The sequence below is a fragment of the Rhinolophus sinicus genome, linkage group LG01, assembly GCF_036562045.2.
Source record: "Rhinolophus sinicus isolate RSC01 linkage group LG01, ASM3656204v1, whole genome shotgun sequence".
In the NCBI taxonomy this organism is placed as follows: Eukaryota; Metazoa; Chordata; class Mammalia; order Chiroptera; family Rhinolophidae; genus Rhinolophus; species Rhinolophus sinicus.
This window is the reverse complement of record NC_133751.1, coordinates 133,776,914-133,799,009: the sequence shown is the minus strand read 5'-3', so window position 1 is coordinate 133,799,009 and position 22,096 is coordinate 133,776,914. Positions and strand designations below refer to the sequence as shown.

The 22,096-nt window shown below is 35.4% G+C and overlaps 1 protein-coding gene across 1 annotated transcript in view; it reads right to left on the bottom strand.

Annotated features, from left to right (window-relative positions):
* ARHGAP15 (Rho GTPase activating protein 15) overlaps positions 1–20,653 on the bottom strand; it is a 620,551-nt gene extending 599,898 nt beyond the window's left edge. Inside the window, exon 1 of the mRNA XM_019735910.2 lies at positions 20,521–20,653. The gene's annotated coding sequence lies outside the window, so the exon portion shown is untranslated. The remainder of the gene's footprint in view (positions 1–20,520) is intronic.
* Positions 20,654–22,096: the final 1,443 nt, after the last annotated feature.

Below are 22,096 nucleotides of genomic sequence, written 5' to 3'. Positions count from 1 at the left end.
TGCAATTGCTTGTTTTCTGGGATTTCATGTTCTATAGTATTTATTTCCAAGAGGATGTGACTCAGTTGCAAAGCCCTTTTATCAAGCAGATGAAATCTAATCATGCATTGATTGCAGTATACCAAGCTTTCTCTATCTCTATCTTGGCCTGCCCAGATTAAAATATGGAGAAGCTGCATATTGTATAATTAGTGCTCAACAGTAATTAACAGGAATCAGTAATTGACAGTAGTCAAATATGGCTGACATTTGTTTTATTTAGCAAATTTGTTATTGTATCCAATTAGTCTTTCCCTAATGCTCATGTCTTCAAATTCTGAATTGATTGGATTGGATTTCAGTGCCAAAGGGACATGTCTGAGAATGGGATAGTAATGTCATAATCCATTGTTGTGACAATGACAACACCATTAAAATATTTGAGAATCTCTCTCCTTTAATGAGTTTAAAAATCAGTTTCTCTTCCACTCAATTATGTATGCATACAATATATTTTAAATAATGTGTGTGTTTGTCTGTATCCCTGTTTGTATATAAGGTCAATGAATTGTAACGCACTGAACATGCTCATGTAACCACACCTAACTCAAGAAACTCAATATTATCAGCACTCTAAAAGCCCCCTGGTAGTCACTATCCACCCCAACCCACCGAGAATCATCACTACTCTGTCTTTTAGTTTTGCTTATTTTTGAACTTTCTATAAATGGAAACCTAGATGATGTACTTTTACTTGCTGTGCTTATTTCACTGAAACTTTTATTTGTGTGACTAACTGCAAAGTGATTTCTTTTTGTGAGATGCCTGTGCAAAACTTTCGTTAGGTCTTCTATTAAGTTGTTTGTCTTTTGCTTATTAGATTTGTAGGAGTTGTTTTTATATTCTGGATACAAGTCACTTTTAATATATGTGTTCCAATAATGATCTTTTCCCACTTTTGGGTTGCTTTTTACAGTTTTAATGGAATCTTTTCATTAATAGTAATTCTTAATTTTAATATTTCTAACTTATGATTTCATTTTATGATTAGTGCTTCTTCTGTCCTCTTAAGAAACCTTTGCCCAATCCAAGACAACAAAGATTATTCCTATGTCTTCCTCTAAAAAGATCTGTTGTTTCGACTTTTATTTTTAGAACTGTGATTCTCCTGGAAATAATTTCTGTATTTGACATGAGGTAGAGATAACTTTCTATATGAATAATTCACATATATATATATATATATATATATATATATATATATATGAATATATGTATATATATGTGTATGTATATATATATATATATATATATATATATATATACATATATACATATGTGTATACATGTACATGTTTTAATTAGAAAGATCTGTTATCTCTCATGATTTATCAAGGTGAGAAAGGACCAGGATCTGGCTCACCATCTAAAGCAAACAGATCCTGGAGAGCTCTCCCATGCACAAATGTTAATAAGAGGTACAGTTGTGTCCAATAATTATGTAAATCTCTGGTCACAGTCTTAGTAAACATTGGGAATTGGGGATCTAAATAGAATAGAAAGATTTGTCCAAAAAGTGGGAAGAAACAATCATTGGTAATCTGAGAGTAGCAATACTCAGAAGTTCAGATTTATAGATTGTTATCAATTAGGAGGTTTGCTGCTAAGTGTCAGAGTTCTGAATACTGGCGATTAGTTCAGAGCTAGCTCAATTAACCGCAAGGGAGACTGGCAATAGAGAGGTAGGGCTTCAATCCTAGCAAGGGAATGAGGCAATGAATGACCAGTTTACCAGTAGAGAAGTTTGTGGTCTGGGACAAGGCAAATACTTAATGATGAAGGCATGACTTGCAATTAAGGGGACAACACACTTGATATGTGTGCATCACAAGTGCAGACCAAAAGCTTGATCACTTTTTATAATTTATTATCAAACTCATAGAACTTCATTCCACTGGAATTAGTTAAAGATTACCTGCAATAAGCTAAGACTTCTCCTGGGAGTTAGGGTAAGAAATAACCTCAGTTGAAAATGAACAAATAGCTCTAGTAGTGAGGAGGAAGAATGCTGTAGAGCTGTGATTCTCAAGGGTCAGCTTGAGGAGCTTTATTAACATGCAGATTTCACTGCACCTTCCAAAGATATTCCCATTCAGCAAGACCTAGGAGGGGCCGGAGAACTACGTGTTTCGCCATCCCATTGATTCATATGCACAGTGAGGTTTGATGAGAAACATGTCTATAGAATTATATAACATTTTTATTTTATATCTGCATTGTTCTAAAATTTTTACTAATTACTATAGTGTCTTCTTATTTTTAAAGCCCATTGTGACTAGGTTCATATTTGTTTATACTGTTGCTGTAAGTTTCCTGGGAATAAATTTCACTTTGGAATTTACTGGTGGTTGCGGGAAGTGATATAGATCATAGTTGGGAATAGTGAGAAGAGATGAGGGTAGGAAGTTAAGTAGGTAGATTTAAAGATCGATTAATAGACACATAGGTGCATGAAAGTATTTGAGATTAACTTAAGTATGATGTTTAGCTATCCAGAACACACATGCAGCTTTAATCATTGCTGCAAAAATGAACTCTCTTACATAAAAGAAAAACCCAAAAGAACTGCAATCAGGGTCTATGGTATATAACTTTCAGCACAGGTGTTTTAATGTTTGTATCATGCACTTTATGAGTAAAACACCATCAATTAAAAAACTTGCAAAACAATTCTCTTGCTTGTTAAATATTAAAGGATCTTTGGTGTGAGAACAAAACAAATCCCACAAAATACTGTTGTTTTCACTCAAAGTTAATCTGAAATTTGGGGTAGTGAGATTTCCTTTCATGAAGCCAAGAATATCAAAATAATAGTAATAAAAAATATATACCAATCCATCATTTAAATTTAAAGTTTTTCACTGAGCTTTTCAGTCCTTGTTTTTGAAGATCCTTCAATATGCTCTGTATATTGTATATCTTAAAATGTGTTCTTTTCTTTGTAGGCTGATTAACTAAAGGATCTTTAGATACCTCACTCTCTTCAAGAGCTTCAGCTACATTATCAGGAACCTCACGCCTTGAGTTGTGTGGGGGCTAAATCCCCCCTTTAAACAGCTGGCATTTTGCTTCTCTTTCCTCAAAAGAGAGTTGGGAAGGCCTCTCCTCAGGAGATGGGAGGTAGAGGAGATGGTTATGTGCCTCATCTATCTAACTAGGTTCCAGTTAATTGCGTGTTACTGTAATTTGAAGTCATGTAGCCAAATTGCTCTCTTAATTTAGGCTCCTCACAAAGCAAAATATATAATTTGGTTTTAGTCACATTGAAGTCAAAAGAGAATGCATACATAGTTAGAGTTTTAAAGTGAATATCAGGGTTATCTATATAATTTAAAAATTATTGAACAGTAAATTTTTCTCTCTCCTCTCTTTATTCACTTACAGCCTTTGTCTTGACTACTTCTGGGACTTAGAGATTCTGATCTATTAATAGATATTGTGTATGATGAAATAGGTTATACAACCACACCCGGCCTACATTTCCCCATCTGTGAATTTCATATCTGTATGTGTGTGTGTGTGTGTGTGTGTGTGTGTGCCTTCATGTGTGTTCACATGTGTATTTCAATTGTTGTTACTGTTATCACCACCAAAGGTATACAAATTTCTGTTTTAACTTCCCTGTAACAATGTATCCACACAAGTGTAGATGCTCTGGTCCATATCCTATGTCATGTGACTGAAAATATCAGGCAAACTAAGCATTACTATATTTGCTATAATTTAGAAAAGTTAACCTTTTGGAGATATCTTTTAATGGTTAAAAAATAATGCTTTGAAGAGGATTGGCAGCAAAAGAAAGTTTGTTCTTTCAAGTTAGAAAAATAAACCCAGTCATGAAAGTTAGACAAACAAAACAAGGACCTAAATAAAAAATCTATATATAAATGGATGCTTTTTTTCCCCATAGAATAATCTAATGTGCTAGTCAGTCACTAAGCATTTATTAGCATTTATTGTGTATTCTGAAGTTATTTGGCATTCTTTCTAATCATTACACTGTGCTCCTGCTTTCTTAGGAACAGCTATGAATCCAAGAAGAGGTGGAAAACCGGCAGACTGCCAAGCAAATTCAACCCACAGACATCTGTTGTTGGGCCTGAACAATGTTTTGGAATATTTTGAATCAGTTTCCCATTGAAAAATGAGGATTTTATGTATTTTTAAAAGAAAAGGTGTATATCTGTGTGTCTTCTCTTGAAAAATCATAAGATGTGGACAAAATAATCAAGGTATGCATGGTAACTGTCAGCAACTACATCCTGTAAACAGGGCAAGTTCTCTCTGATCCAGAGGCTTTCTCCCTTCCAACTTGATTTGCACAGGTATCCTGACTGTTACAGGGACATTTGTGACTGTCATTCCTGGTGTCAATCAAGCGTTGCTCCTCTGAAGTGTGGGTTGAGAAGAGTTTCTGCTGCATGACAATTCAATGTTATTTTCTATATTTTGTTATTATTAGATCCAAGCTTGGTTGGAAATGGAGACTAGAACCATGAGACTGTGTGTGTACCACTGCTTTAGAGAGCAGTTCATCGAAGAGTAACATTATTTCATATGTTCTTATGATTATTTTCAATATGATCTCAAATTACCAAGAATAGGATATTGTGCTGTGCTCTTTGCTACTGCTATGCAAGTTCCTCTTTCCCTCCTTTCTGCTCTGACCTCCTTTACTATTACATGTTGGCAGATAATCATATCTTCACTTCTGTTGTTTCTGTTCTCTATTTAAGTTGTGTGTCTTTTCTGCCCAAGTTGACTATGGGCTCTTAAAGTCAGACATTATATTTATCAGTGTCATTGCTCTGTGTTGTATCTAGAACATTACAGGTACTTGGTGCCTGTCTGAAATCTCCTGCCTCTAATTCTCCCAGTATTATGAACATTTCCAACAAGTTCAGGTTTGCCACTATGTTAGAATGGTTGTGGTTCTTGGTCCCAAGTATCACTGGATTCCCATGTTTCTTTCCTATTTCTCTACAATAAAAGTTTCCAAATGGACCTGGGATACAGTGCATCAGGGTCAGGGGAAGTCAGAACAACCAATGCATCTCATCTACCCCCATCGCTACTTCAAGTCATACTCTACCCATTTCCCATGCTGACTGGTCTCTAGTTTTCCTTTCAAGCTGATTTCCTACCCAGAAACTATGGTCTCTTTGCTAATCCCTTCTTAAAGTCAGACTTCTAATCTAAAGACCCCTGGCCTGTAGGATATAGGTAGTTCTCTAAGGGCAACACCATAGCGATTTATCTCCTGAAATTTTGGTCAGTCATTTCCCACTCACTGCCACACCTTGCTCTCCTTAATTGAATACCCTAATACCAAGTGCTTTCAGAATTAAGACTGACATTGGTGTATTCACTCAACTTCCATACATGGAATCCTTAGTAGGATTCCCTGGGGGGAAACACAACAAAACTACAAAACAAAACAAAACGAAACAAATCAGACTTCTCTAACTGGATCAGCAAACTAGACCCTGGATCTTTTAACTTCCTTTCTTATTTTTCCTTCTAGAATCATTTTGCTAGGACTCCAGCATATTTGCCTCATGAATCATCTATGTTACCACCTTACTGCCCTAGGCAAAAATTAAATATAAAATAAAGGTGGGTAAAGAAAATTATAATTTTTTTCTCTCTCTCTCTCCTTGTCTCTGCAGTTTTTCTTTGCTTCATTTTAATTTCAGGTCCAAGAGTCAATGGCTTCCTACCACTTTTTGAATTGCATTATGTGATGCATATTAATTCTTCAAAAATAAAGGAAGTTTTTGTTTGTTTGTTTTTTGTTTTGTTTTGTTTTGTTTTGATGAGGACATATTGAGCTGCTCAAAGGAAAATTTCTATATCAACCAAAAATCGGTAAATGAGTAAGAAAAGAGTGAGCCTTTTTCCTTTTCCCCACAGACACTATACTCCTCCACACAGCTATATTGGGGAAATGAAACCAATAGCAAGAAACTACTTTTGATTGGTTTCATAATCTTATCATAATACTTAGAATTGCAATAAAGTAAAATTATCCTGGCATAAGTTTTATTTCATAATGAGGGAAAAAGTGTTCATCATTTGATTCCAGACAACCTGATAAACCAATTACTATGGCCATTATTTGCACTAAATTTAACCATTTTAAAATTATTATATGCCACAACTGGCAAAATTATTTACATACACTATTTTCCTTTTCAACTTCTGAGAAAACTTCCCATTTCATAGGTGAGGAAACTCAAGTTCAGAGAGATTAACTTGCACAAAATAACATATATAATATCTAACAAGTGGTGGAGCCTGGGGTTGAACTTTGGATTTTTTGACTTCCCAGTCTGCTCCCAACATCTTTACTAACTCTATAAGAAATAAAAATATTCTGGACTAGAATTTGGTAAAATATGTTCTCTTTTTGTCCTCCAACAATTTAGTTTCTCCATACATTATCTTCTTCTATAAAATCTTTTAAAAGCTCCTGTTTTACTCACTAGCTTGCTGAAAATGATCAAGAAAAATAACATATGCAAAATCACTTTTAAAACTCTAAATATGGTTTTGTTTTTTTCTGGTCAAGATGATGGAGTGGGTAAATGCTGTGCTCGCCTCCTCTATAGACTACATCAACTACAATAAAACCACAGAACAATCATTATTGAGAATGACCTGAATTCTAGCTGAACCAAAGCCACACAACTAAGGACATACTGAAGAAGCCACCTCAACATGGGTAGGAGGGGCCCAGCTCCTCCCCAGCCCAGGGTTCAAGTGCCAGGGAGAAGAGAGAAATCCCCATAACTTCTGGTTGTGAAAATCAGCGGAGATTGTGGCTAATTGAGACAGAGGGCATCAGCATTCTCAGGTGTTCCTCTTAAAAGGACTACGCACAGACTTACTCTCTGATGGACTCCCTGACTCTGAGCTCCAGTGCTGGGGCAGCAGCCCAAAAGGTACCAGGGACATACGGGAAGGAACTCAATTGTGTGGCTCCAGAGTAAGGGTTGGAGGTGCAGTTTTCTCCCAGACAGAGAAGCTGGTAGAAGCCATTGTTGTTTTGTTGAGCGCTCCCTCTCCCTTCATGCAGATGCACACACACATCATATCTGAGTCTCCACCCAACTACCTGTCACTTTTTGTCTGCCCTGCCCTAGTGATTCCCTGAGACCATGCCCTACTGAAATTTCAGGCATAGACAAGCCACTTCCAGTGGCTATTCCTTACAAACGGCCAGCCTTGGTTTATGCTGTGGACTTTCCTAAAACCTCTCATAGGTTCACAAAACCCAAACAAGCAGCATCTGACTTTGACGTGTCCTATGCCTCTGGCTAACCAGCCCCAAGCCTGATATTAGCAACAGCTGGCCTCAGTTTGAGGATTGTTTTCTTGAAGCACCTCCAAGTTGAGTGTGGGTGGTGACCATCTGTGGATTGTTTTGTGGCTCCTACTAGGTAGCCTCAGATAGGTCACAAGCTGTGGTTAAACTGGGCCAGCAGCAGGTCCTCATCTAGGAGGCCCCAAGGCTGGCATGACTGGTCATCAGCTTTAAACCAAAGAGCATCACCCAGTCACCTCCTAGGATGACATACCCAAAGGGCAGACCGGGCAGGCATCCAGGTCCTGCTAAAGTGAACCCTGCTCTGTAGCATCAGCCCTTGCACCACAGCTCTTCCACTGTAGTCACAGCCAGTCCCCACAACCAATCAGCCTGAGGGTCATTCCCTTCCTTGGATATATAAAGAGCAACTGAGGCTCACAACAGGAGGGCACACACAACCCATACAAGGTATGCACCAGGAGCACCTGGCTCTGGTATCCAGGGAGAGTGTGCCACTGGGTTCCACAGGGCACTGTCATGCAGGGTCTCAGCTCCTGCTCCCCCGCACAAGAATGCAGGATATGGTGAGGCCAAAAAGGAACACCCACGGAGCCATGGATATGGGGTTCGTACCAGTATATTCTTGCTGGCAGCCGGGTTGGAGACACAGGAAGCAGGAGCCACAATCTGCCATCTGCTTCTCTGCCAGCCAACCAACTGGCTAACTAACTGCAACCTATGCTTGCTAGCTCAGCCTTGACAGTTATATCAGTGGCCAATGGCTAACTGGTTATAGCTGATGGCCAACTAGTTACAGCTGATGGCCATCTACTACCCGAGCCAGCACCTTGCCAAATGAGGCTGAGAGCCTGGAAACTGCTCTCTGGGACTCTGTTCCCACAGGCACCTGCTACATAAGGCCACTCTCTTAAGACCAGGAGACAATAGCTGCCCTACCTAATACATAGAAACAAACACAGGGAGGCAGCCAAAATGGGGAGACAAAAAATCATGTCCCAAATAAAAGAACAGGACAAAGCTCCAGTAAAGAACTACACAAAATAGAAACAAGTAATCTACCAGATGCAGAGTCCCAAACACTAGTTATAATGATGCTCAATAATCTCAGGGAGAACTTCAATAAAGAAATAGTAAATATAGAAATGGAAATAGAAAACATAAAAAGAACCAGTCAGAAATAAAGAATACAATAATGGAAATGAAGACTACATTACAGGGAATCAACAGCAGAGTAGATGAAGCACATGATTGAATCAGCAATTTAGAAGATAAGGGAGTAGAAAGCACTGAATCAGAATAGCAAAAAGAAAAAAAGAATCCAAAAAATGAGGAGAGTTTAAGGGGTCTCTGGGATAACATCAAGTGTACCAACATTTGCATCATAGGGGTTCCAGAAGGAGAGAGAGAGAGCAAGGAATTGAAAACCTATTTGAAGGAATGACAAAAAACCCTAACCTGGCAAAGGAAGTAGATATACAAGCCCAGGAAGTGCAGAGAGTCCCAAACAAGATGAACCCAGAGAGGCCAACACCAAGACACATTATACTTAAAATGCCAAAGGTTAAAGACAAAAAGAGTGTCTTAAAAGCAACAAGAGAATATCAGTTAGTTACCTATAAGAGAACTTCCATAAGAGTATCAGTTGATTTCTCAACAGAAACTTTGCAGGCCAGAAAGGATTGGCAGGAAATATTCAAAGTGATGAAAAGCAACGTCTTACAAGATTACTCTGCACAGCAAAGCTATCATTTAGTATCAAAGGACAGATAAAGAGCTTTCCAGACAAGAAAAAGCTAAAGGAGATTATTACCACCAAACCAGTATTACAAGGAATCTTTGAGGGACTTTTTTAAGGTGGAAAAAAGATAAAAAATATGAATGATAAAATGACAATAACTACATACCTATCAACAATAACTCTAAATGTAAATGGATTAAATGTTGCAATCAAAAGATAAAGTGGCTGAATAGATAAGATAACATGACACATATGCTGCCTACAAGAGACACACTTCAGATCAAAAGGCACACACAGACTGAAAGTAATGGGATGGGAAAAGAAATATTTCATAAAAATGGAAACAACAACAACAAAAGCTGAGCTAGCAATAGTTATGCCAGACAAAATAGACTTTAAAACAAAAGCTATAACAAAAGACAAAGAAGAACCCAGTAATTCCATTTCTGGGTATTTTTCCAAAGAAACCCTAAATGCTACTTCAAGGGGATGAGTCCATGTGTTCACTGCATCATTGTTTACAATGGCCAAGATACGAAGGCAACCTAGGTGTCCGTCGATGGAAGAATGGTACATATATACAATAGAATACTGCTCAATCATGGAAAGAGTGAGTCTTGTCATCTGTGGTGGCATGGATGGACCTGGAGGGTGTTGTGCTTAATGGAGTAAGTCAGACAGAGAATGACAAATGCAATATGATTTTGCTTACATGTACAATCTAAAAAACAAAATAAAACAAACAAACAAAACAGAAACAAACTCATAGATACAGAGAACAAATTGATGGTTGCCAGATGGGAAGAAGTTTGAGGGGGTGAGTGGGTGACAAAGGGGAAGGGATTAAGAAGTACAAATTGGTTATTACACATTAGTAATGGGGATGTAGGCTATAGCATAAAGAACATAGTCAATAATATTGTAATCACTATGTGTGGTGTCAGATGGGTACTAGATTTATCAAGATGATAGATGGGAGGGGATTTTGGGGGATGAGTGAAAAAAGTGAGGGATTAAGAAGTATAAATTAGTAGTTACAAAATAGTCATGGGGATACAAGGTAAAGCATAGAGAATATATTCAATACTATGGTAATAACTATGCATAGTGACAGGTTGGTACTAGACTAACCAGGAAGCTCACTTCTCAAATTATATGAAAATCTAACCACTAGGCTGTACACCTGAAATTAATATAAAATAATATTGAATATGATAATAAATAAAGTGTAAAACAAACCTTCTAAATAGAATATAGATAATAGATATTCTTACTATTAATTAATTTGAATCCAACCATCAACTTGAAGACATACAGTAATTCTGAAATAGGCAAAATGAAGGAGTAAGAGAAATAGGAGTATGAAAGCAAGTAAAACTTCTTTGCCACAGTCTAGATAAGACTTAATGGATGGCCAAGTAAGTAACTATGACCATAAATAAAAATAGAGAGAATGGACTGGATTCCCCCTCAAACATGGCAGTTGATTGGATGTATGGAATAAGTGAGTCCATAAAGATTCCAAGATCATTTGTTTAGATACTTGAAGAATAGAGGTATCTGAAGTTATAAGAAGAATGAGACAGATTCTGTAGGGATATTATGGGTTTGCCTTGAGATATATTCAGTTTGAGCTGTGGCTAGGACTTCATGAAAGAGGTGTGAAGTGACAATTAGAAATGAGGAATGATATTGGGAGAGAAGCCAAGACCAAAGATAGAAGTTTAAGGATCGTATTTGAGGGATTAAATTTAAATCATAAGAATGAATAAGAATGTCAAAAGTCTGGTGAAAAGAGAAGATGGTCTAAAGCTGTGCCATTCACGAGAAATATAATATGAGTCATCCATGTAACTTAAAATTTTCTAGTAGCCACATAGATGGGTAAATGAAATAGGTAAAATTAATTTTAATAATATATTTTACATAACCTAATATGTCAAAAATTATAATTTTAGCGTATGATCAGTGTAAAAATATTGACATATTTTACATTCTCTTTATTTGTCCTGTCTTCAAAAGCTGGTGTTTATTTTACAATGCAATTTAGACTAGCCACACTTCGAGTGCCAAATAGCCATTTGTTGCGAGTTGCCACATCATAATGGACAGCATGGTCAAAGAAGGAATTTTGGGGATTTAAGAGCAAAGGAGAGACATAAGGTCCAGAGGGGACAGAAAAAGAGAAATAGAAAAGGTACCTACAGTATGAAAGAAACTAAGGCAAAAATTCCTCACCTATTTTATAACACTTCTGCATGAGGCAATATATGTAGTGGACAAGCAACAGGTTTTCCACAAATGGTATTGTTTTAGACATCAAACAAAGCAGGATCCTTTTAGACACTTTCAAACTCCAAACGCCTTATGAATGAAGTCCAGCATTGCTTAAGTGGTGACACTTAACAGACATAGAAATTGTAGGATAGCATCAGGAAAAAAAATATGGTTTTTGCATTACTTAGATATCCCTACAAATCATGACACATCCTACCAAGTAGCGTGTAAATTTGAACATTTAATCACTTAATCTTAACTTCCTTATCTTTAGAATGGGATACTAACTCCCTTACATGATTTTTGTGGATATCAAAGGCTATTAGGTATGCAAAACATCTGATACATCATATGCATTATACATATGCGTTATACATCATAGCATAATCATAGCTATGATGATTATTATTACCAATCCCACTGTAATAACAGATTGATGAATGCCTCATGGTACCATAAGTATCTTGACAATAAGGGCATATTGTCTATTTTTTATAACACCATAGTACCCACCACAGTGTTGGAGACACCACCAGGGTAATCAGAACTTCTAAATTCCACTTCCTTTAAAAGAGCATTATGCTAAGTGAAATAAGTCAGATGGAGAAAGGCAAATACCATATTATCTCACTCATATGTGGAAACTAAAGAACAGAATAAATGAGCAAACTAAACAGAAATAGTCTCAGAGATATAGAGAAAAAACTGAGGGTTGTTAGATGGGATGGAGGGTGGGGATGAGGGAGAAGGTGATGCAATTAGAAAGTACAAATTGGTAGTCAAAATATTGACATGGAGATATGAAAGGCAGTTTGGGCAATATAATCAATAATGTTGTAAAGATTTTGTAGGGTGTCATGTGGGCACTTGTCTTATTAGGGAGACCAATTCATGGAAGGTGTAGATGCCTGACCACTGTGCTGTACACCTGAAGCTGAAGCTGAATAATATTGAACGTCAACTATAATTTTATATATATATATATATATATATATATATATATATATATATATATATATATATATATATATGGTCATGGGATATGGAGTACAGCATAGGGAATAGAGTCACGGGAGTTGTGACAGCTATATACAATGTCAGAGGGGTAGTACATTGGGGAAGGAGGGTTATCACTTTGTGAAGGGTGTAAATGTCTAACTAGTACATTGTTTTGTCCACTGGAAGCTAACAAAGAAAATGAAAAAAACAAAAACAAAAAAAACAGAACCATCAAGATGTGAATAGGTGATATTATAGAGAGCCTTTGGTTACTTGATTTCCCAGTGTGTTTATCACAAAAATGAGTATGGGCTCTACTACTCAGTTCCTAGTCCTTAAAATTTTAATATGAAACTAACTAAAGCAGAAAGATGGACTAACAGAAACAAAAATTTCCCCTTACTCAGCACCAAGTTTCCTGAGCATTCTACCTTCCATAGCTCTTCAAAAAGTATCTCATTTTGACTCTAAGCTTGACATTACATCAGTAAAGACTAGAACAAAAATTTCTCTAAGTTTTTAGGAAATGACTCTAAAGTAAACATAAAATTATTCAACTTTAATACCATGGTTCTAGCAAAAGAGCTTAAAATTTAAATAGTTAGAGGTAGTTGGTGTTTTCTACGAGTTTATGACAGTAGGTTTTCAGATAGTGAGTTACTTGTTCTGTGTTTCAGAAAGGTACCATAGTACATAACGGATCCAGGATTCTTATCAAATTTTCACACTGCCAGGTTACTCAAAATGTACCCACAGAATTTCATTTGTCTTAAATATGTTTCCATCTCCTCTTCAGCTAAATTTTTCCTATTTTTCAGACCCAAGAGAAGTCACAAATCTCCATAAGTCCTTCTCTGATTTTATAGCCAACAGTCAACTTTGTATTGTTTATTCTTTCACCATTCAAATATTCACTGAGTGTTTATTATATGCCTAGCTTTGTTCTAGGTTATGGGTATTGAGTTGTAAAAAGACAGATAAGGTCAATACTCTCATGGATCATTCAGTCCAATGTAAAGATATCCACTAAGCAATTTAACAACAGAAATAACAGTAACAACAAAGTATGTATAGAAAGATAGATAGATAGATAGATAGATAGATAGATAGATAGATAGATAGATAGATAGATAGACAGATATACAATTTCCCACATCTAAAAGGCTAATTAGGAAAACAAAAACAAAGTAATGAGACAGAGATGACATGTGATTGAATTTGGGATATTTTGATATATATTTACCCCTTACTAAATGTCTAATTCATTCCTTTTTAGAGGAATCTGTTAAATAAAAGCTCAAGACATGCAAACTAGAAATATAAAATAATTGAATAGATAAAAATGGGTTCATGTAAATATCAACTTGGAAAAAATGTACATATAATATAAACTTTTTTCATTTATTAAATTTCTTTTTTTCTGAATCTTTTTCTTCATCAAAATTTTCAATGATTGTGAGACTTAAAGTTTTCTTATGCTCAGAATGTACTTAATAACTCGCGGCTCAGAAAAACACATTTAAGGCCAAAAATAATGCTACTGGAGGATTCTGGAAATCACTACCTCCTCAACCTTCTTGAGTTCATTCAAAATGTACAAAGTAACATTGCTTCATATAGTTTCTATGATTTTTCTCTAACTTGACACTAGAAAGTGAATTAGCAAGTGTGGTTTTTATCTAAAATTGTGATGTCATCAAAAAGTCACATATTGTAGTATATTCATTTAGCAGATTTGTGGGGGAGTCATTATGCCAACAAAAAAACATTAAGTAAAAATAAAAAGAGCCATTTGTCTGGAAAAAATATATACATAACTTTTCAAGAGCCATTATTGAGAAAAGTAAACAGGATAATGGGAGGTAGGCTATGCTTATTGCTGATGAATTAGATGTGGTTTGGGTTAGGGAGCGAGAGGGAAAGAGTAACTTGAGGGTAATTTTTAGTTTGTTGTCCTGAAAAAAATAGATGAATGTGGTGCCATTAACTGAGAAGGATGAAAATAGGGAAGAAGCAGGTTGGGTTGGGGGCATGTGAGGAATAATTAACAGCTTAGTTTTGAACACATTCATTTTGTTATCTCTATGAGACATCCCAATGGAGATGATAAATAGGCAATTGCATTTATAGTTTTAGTGCTAAAAGGTGTTCTCTGAAAAAATTTGGTCTTGAGATCTAATTAGAACACAGTATTTAAACTCATGGCGCTAAATAAGATCACCTAGGAATAAACTTAGGAGGTAAAAGCTGAGACTGGAAAGGTAGACACCGGAAGATTGAGTACAAGACATTCCAATTTTTAGGGGGTTGGATGATGAGAAAGAGTTAGCGAAGGAGACAGAAAGGGAGTATCCATTTAATGTGGAGGAAAACTGGAAGAATGAAATACCCAGAAGTCAAATAAAGAGAGAGGTTCAAAGGAAAGGAGTGTTCAATTGCATCAAAGGCAGCTCAGATAATGGATAATATAAAGAGACATAAATGGTCATTGGATTGGGCAAAATGAAACCACTGGGTTTCTGAGATCGCATGTTCTGTACTATTTCTGTGGTGTTGCATGTGTACATATAAATTTGTATTTAAATTCTTGTCTGTGTGAAACTAAAAAGTTTTCACTGGCTAAATGGCATTCATTCTTTGTGCCCCCAATAATTCCTAGCATAACACAGTGTACTTAAGTTGGAGCTCAAAATTATTTATGGAATTGAATTGAATTGAATTGGGTGGATGCCGCTCAAAAGTGAATAATCAATTTTAAAATCCACAATTGTATTGTGTGTTACTGATAAGGTCAATTTTTAAAATAAGATATTTTGCTTATTCTTTGGCATCTCATAAATACTCCCTCATAGATAAACCTTTTAGCACTTTCCTACCTTGTCAGAGAAGATGAAAACTATGAAGCATGTATTCACTCAACTTCCTCTCTCACTTCATCATATCTGTATCTATATTTATTAAAGCACTCGTCCTTCTGTTTAAGGTTAATTTATCTACTTGAGCTAGTCATTACACCCATCTGTCTGAGTATCCTCTGAGATCTTGTTGTGCTTCTGAGTATTTTTTTCTCTTTTATTTCTTTTCTCCTCCCCTTCCCTTTAACATTCATGTTTCACCCTTTTTTTTTAGCTACTGCCTGTTTCATGCTTTATAATAAATATATTTTGCATATGCTAGACCCAATTCCTTACTTCCTTTAACATCTCATTCCAAAGCATAAAATTAACCAATGCTTTTGATTCTTTATTATACAGTTGAGAAAGGATACAGTCTCTTATCAAGAAAGACAAATAGACCTTTAATCTTTTAAAAACAAGCTCAACCCCAATAATTTCTCAGAATTCATTCCACAGATATATTTTCCAAAGCACACAATTACATTAAAACCTTCACTCTATTAGCAAAAAGTTAAAAATACCCTTGACACTTTTAATAAGAGACTGATGAAATTAAGTATGATACATCCACATAGTGGGATACTGTACAGCTATACAAAATATGAAAATTAGACAGTTTCTTACTTTTATTATGGAAATATTTTCAAGGTATTACTAAATGGAAAAAAAAGCAAAGTAGGCATTTATAGTGTGTTACCCTTAATATATCAAGGAGGATATATATATATATATATATATATATATATATATATATACACACACACACACACACACATATGTGCATATAGAAAGTGTAAAAGGTTTAAAAAATTACTATAAAAATGGTTGTTCGGTTAAGGTGGGGATGAATGGGGTATATAAAAATAGGAATATGAGAAAGATTTTCTCTAAAACTTTTATAGTTAGGTTTGATTTTTATTTTTAACCATATCACTGTATCACCAAGTCTCAAACGAAAAACAAACAAAATATACATATAAAAACAACTCCCACAGAAATGAAAAAAAACACACCAAAAAGCAAAGTTTATTTTAACCATAGCCTATATAAGAACCCCAAGACACCTGGAGAGGTGACATAGTGCCTGGTTAACTGTCTGCAACTGTTTCTGTAAACCACCCTGAAGCATATGCCACTAACAGTGAGGTATACGGGAGAAGCAAATAAATCCTGATGCTAGATAGCCCAGTGAGATGCAAAATATGGACACCCCATTAGATATTTCCTTTGCTCAACAAGCCTGTTTTTACTTATCTTTCCTAGTGATAATTGGTGCAGCAGGTCCACTCTATTAGGATCTCAAACTGTCTTTCTGGCCTTACCTCTTACCACTATACTTGTAGCTGACAAAACTTGACCACTCAATCTTTTTTGGAAATATTCTGACACAGCTCAATGTTTTTGTGTCTTGACACATTCCCTTCCTGTCCCTTGGAATTTTTCTAATGACCCCAGTCCTAGCTTTCTTTGAAAACTACCACAAATGTTTTCTCCAAAATGGTCTTGATTTTTTTGCTAGGATATGAACAAATAATACAGCATATCCTACAAAATTATCTACAGCAAAATTATCTCCTTTATTGCCTGACACGTAACAAGAATACAAGAATGTTAGATGACTTTCTGAACTCTAATAGGAGATTCTCCTTGTTTTTTGTTATGGTATGTGACAAATTCTATGTGCATCATAATTATTAATATAATAATCATACTAGATTATAAGCTTGTAGAAGGCAAGTATTGTGGGGAAAGGGTTCAGACATGGAGTAGCTGGTGAAAGATATTTTTTTTATTCGGTTTAATTGGAACATTTGTTTCGTTCAAGTCTACCCTTAAACTGACACTGTATTGATTTCTGGTTATAGAGTTTGGACAATTTGAGTAAGCAATGCTTTTAAATGTGACTATATTTAGGAGGAGAGTTCTGTGACTTTTCTCTATAAGCGATGAAGTCACTTTTCTTTTAGGAAAAGCATTTTAATTTCTGGTGTGTGCAGACCCCTCTTTTCAGCTAAGAGTTCACGTATTGCAGGTGCAGGCAGCTCCTCAATGGGAGAGTGAGCTTGTGACCTAGGCCTGGTCACGCAGGGTGTCAGTGCCTCAGATTCAATGATCAGCTCAGCTATGGTCACGTGACCCAATTTTGTCCAATCACATCTCAACCTGAGACCTTTGCTGGGCTGATAGAGAAAAGGCATTCTTTTGCAACAGAGTTTCTGAAAGGGTCAGATGTAAATCTAAAGCTTTTTTGTCAAGTCATTGTGAGAAACTGCTTATAGCACAGGGGGGAAAAAAAAAAGAGCTAAATAGTAAAGAAAACATGACCTCACCCGGATAACTATGCGTGATTTCCTGGATCTAGCCATGCCTGACTTTGCTGTCGTTGGATGTTTTCAGTTATACCAACTACGTCTATTGCTTAGGCTCATTTTAGCTTATTTTTTATCATTTCAAACAAAAGACTTTGTCTACTATCAACTGAAATTTAGAATACTTATAAGTATATTTTAAAGTCTAGCTATATGACATTTATTTTGCAGTGTAAAAAATATACTTCTGGTACCCCAAAATTTAAATTTAAGATAATGAATGATTTTTAAAATGCATATATAAAGCAATTGATTATGTTCAATATTTTCAAATTGTTTATGTTAAATATTATGTTAAAATTATCTGAAGATACAGTGCAATTAGCTTTCATCTACCACAAGAAAGGTGTATGTTTCTTCAGGAATATCTTAGAACAATGGACACATCTCTTTGATGAACCCCTCATATAAGACACTCTTGGAAATTATGTATTTACATATCAAAGCAGAACCAATGGATAACAAAACGCTCTTTCCGCCCCAAAATATTTCCCCCTAAATATTTGCCATGGCCTCAGTCTCCCCAATTGTGACTGAAGTCCTCAAGTTAGCTGTTCCTTTGGGTCCTGTGTGCTGAGACACCTTATTAAATTCTACTTGGAGGAGGAGGGGATGCCTGGTTAAGAAGTTAAAAGATATAAAGCTCTGTGGCCTTTTGTGAGCATGGATTATTTTTAATGGATGCTAGAAGAGCTGATACATAGGATAAGTTTAAAGTACAAGGAGAATGGAGTGGATTGAGCAAAGCGGGTACCAAAGCTGGGGAGCTCTAAATTAAGGACAGAGTAGGCCACTCCAGAACAGAACATTAAAAGAGAGGAGGAATATCAATGAAAAAAAAAAAAGTCTCTTTTCTGAGTATTGCTGAATGCTGGCCCCAAGTTGAAAAGCATGATGCTCTTTTAATAAAACCAGCTTTCAAATGACTCTCAAAATGAGATGCTCAGCATTGTTTTTATTTTACCAAAATTTTTTATTTACATAAAATGTATAAAAGTATAGTAACCTATACCTTATTTGTAACTTATTTGTAATTGCTTCTTTAAGATTTGGTCTGTGCATTCAAGAGATACTATGTTACTTATTTTTACAAACAATTCTGAGAGTATCTTAGTTTACAGGTCTATAAGCTCTACTTGTTGCTTTAAATCCATACTAAGCTATGTTTAATTAATTCTTAATTTTACATATACTTCATAAAATATTTCTATTTTAATTTAACATTTTATGTAAGAAACAATCATTTAAAAAAGAGTTTGGCTTTTCAAAATATTAAATGGTTTATAAAACTATACGGGACCTTCTTTCACTGCCAAATGCTTATGTGGATGTTCATTCTTTCTAATAGGTAAGTACTACATATGTTTATTCATGTGATGTTCTTTTATAATAAAATGAAATAAAGTAGTAACATATCAACGAAAACTATCTGAATTATACAGCTTCTATAGATGCAGAGGTTCAGAACCACAATATTGAAGACTGATTTAAATAATGTTATCCATTGTGAGGAAACACAACAAATTAAAAAGCTAATCAGTATATCAAAGCAAATATATATTACCAGGGTCTTCTTACATTCTAACAATAAAAAATGTGTTGAACACCAAGTCCTAATCTCTATTTTTTTGTGATCATTTTAAGTCAAGTAGCTAGCTTCAGTATTGACAATTGAAAAGGTCTTAAAATGGAGTGTATTAGTATGCCTAATAATTTGCTGCTAAATTGACCACATCAAAACACATTTATATGTTTCTTTCAATAGAAGAAAATAAAAGAAAATTGTTGCCACTTATCAACCCTGTAACCATTGTTTAATAACACACAAAAAAATAGATGTCGTGGGGGCCATCACTTCGCCCATCCGACAGCACAATAAAAATAATATTAAGAAAGAATGGATCATATCTGGAGCTTTTATTAAAATTCTTTCAAAAATCTACAGTCAGATTTATTTTAGGTATTTGTCTCCGAGATTAGCAATACTTTTATATTTTCTGTACATATGTTACAGCACACAAAGATATCCTATAAAAGAAGGAGTCAATATAAAAGAAAGGTTCTTGTCAGTTTATGATTAACAAAACCCTTTTATTTCTAAGTTTATTATTTTGGAAAATCTCAAAGAAAGAAAATTGCATAACTGCATAAAGAACAAAAGTGTATTTCTAATTTGCCTCTTTTCCCAGAAGTAACCTTGGGTGAAGTCTGCTGTGACTTCTCTTTTAAACTAGAGTTTTGTTTATGAAATAAAAATTTGCCCTCATTTCACCCTATATCTTAAATAAAATTTAGGAAAAATATATTCAAATGTCACGATAAAGAGCTTTGTTTTGCATTTTTAAACTTTCTTGCTTTTTAATAGCTATTTAATAAACTACACCTTTTTAAGGGTTTCTAATGCTGTTTAATGAACACTTTACAATGGGTATCTTTCCCATTGCAATCCAGATGTTATATCTTATTGTTACAAATTGCCTTTTTTCTTTCATTCTCTGGATCTTGAACAGTACATATTCTTACAAAACAATAAGTTACAGATGCAAAGTTCCACATTTCCTCTAGCACTTTATTTTTAAAAGCACTTTCAAACTAACACTATACATTACTGTCTTTACTATTTTTGTGTAAAATTTTATCAAATGATCCTAGTATAATATTTCAGTAAAGGACTTCAGAATTTCACAGCTACAAATATGAAAAAAAAATATTCTTTCTTACACCAAAGGAAACAAAGTGATGTTTCAATCACAGGTAAAAACATCACATTTTTGTAGAAATGTTTGTATGTTCACACCAAAGCGTAGGTTACTCTGTTAAACATTTTCAAGTTTAAATTTCATGTTCAATATAAAGTTAAAACTCACTTACCTTTTCTCAGTGATGACTTGTTATTGAAACTGCCATCAACTTCTAACTGTTAATGACTCTTTCAACAAAAACGGAAAACAGTACAGTCACATGTCGTAAGAGTGGGCCTATGTTGGATGCTGCTTAATTTCAGTACTGAAGGAAAAAAAAAGGAGCGGGTGGGGGTGAGTGCAAAAACTTTTAAATAAAACCACTTCCTGCGTAGATACGGTTAACCACACACATCACAGCATTACTCGATTTGAAGAAATTGCCTTGTATAGTCAACAATATTGCTATTTTCTTAGTGTGATTTTCAATTTTCAAACACTATACCTTTATATAGGTTTCATCAATTCTGATTTAATGGGGGAAATGTGTGGTAAACATTTAGCAGGGGGAGGAGCAGGCTGCTGACAACTGAGGAAACTTCCTCTTTTTCCGCCTTCTAGCAAGGGCTTAAACCTAAGTCTCTGCTCTCCTCAGTGGACTTGAGTATGTTCACATGCCATCAGGAGGCTCTGCCCACTGACTCCGGAAGCCAAGATGCCACCTCCAATTCACAGACATGGTGCTTCTGTCTCATTCATGGAATGACCCACAAAGAGATGCTCCAGTTAATAAGTGTATGAGGTCTCAGACAGGTTGCATGAGAATTTCAGAGAACACAGCCCAGGGATGCACTGCCATCTGGGGGGAAAGGGGGTGCTCGTCTAACACACACTGTGACATTTGCTCTGGCTGTGGCTCCCACATTGTTGTGTCCTCTCTGGCATTTTCCGAAGCAGTTCTGAAATCTGCTGAGGAGCTTTTGATTCTGAATGATTCTTTGTGTGGCCTGATTTAAGAAGAAAAATAAAATAAATGATCCAAAGGGTATCATTTTTGGCATACTGCTGTGTAGTCATCTATGTTAACCTTCAACCAATCCAATACACGTTTTTGAGGAGCTTCTCAACAATAATTTTAGGATGTTCATCTTTATTGAACCATGGAGTTCAAGAAATAAGCTCCTAGATGTTCAGGCTTCGATGATTTTGTGAGATTTGTAGGATATTCACAAAAGGAAAAACTTCTCTTCCAAATATGTGAGAAAGTTAAAGACAACGATTAGACTAGAATTTGTTTAATAGTTCTCAGTGGTGTGGAATCTTTGGCACACATAACACAATCTTTAAAAATATATTTGGCATATATGGCCCACGTTAAGGATGAGATTTCTCTGAAAGGTAATCTATTTTCTCTAGACAGGACTCTACTTTCCAAAATCAAAATTCAGACTGACCCTAGAGCTCACAATCAATTGTCATTCTGGGATGCCCCTTTTTAAGTGGTTAGAGTTCTGAAGGTTTGTTCTCTGTTTCTCTAACACTGAGAAGAAAGCGGAAAGCACAGGATATTGAAAGTGAGGACAGCAGAATGTAGGCCTCAGTTCTGACACTGCTTTTTATTTAACCTTGGCCAAGTCACTTAAGTTCTCTGAGATTCAGGTTATTTATATGTTCCACATCTTGGAACACATAAATAGAAAACATCTATCTCTCAGAATAATATCCTTGGTTCCCAAACTTGAGAGTTTCCCAGGTAAAACCTGAAA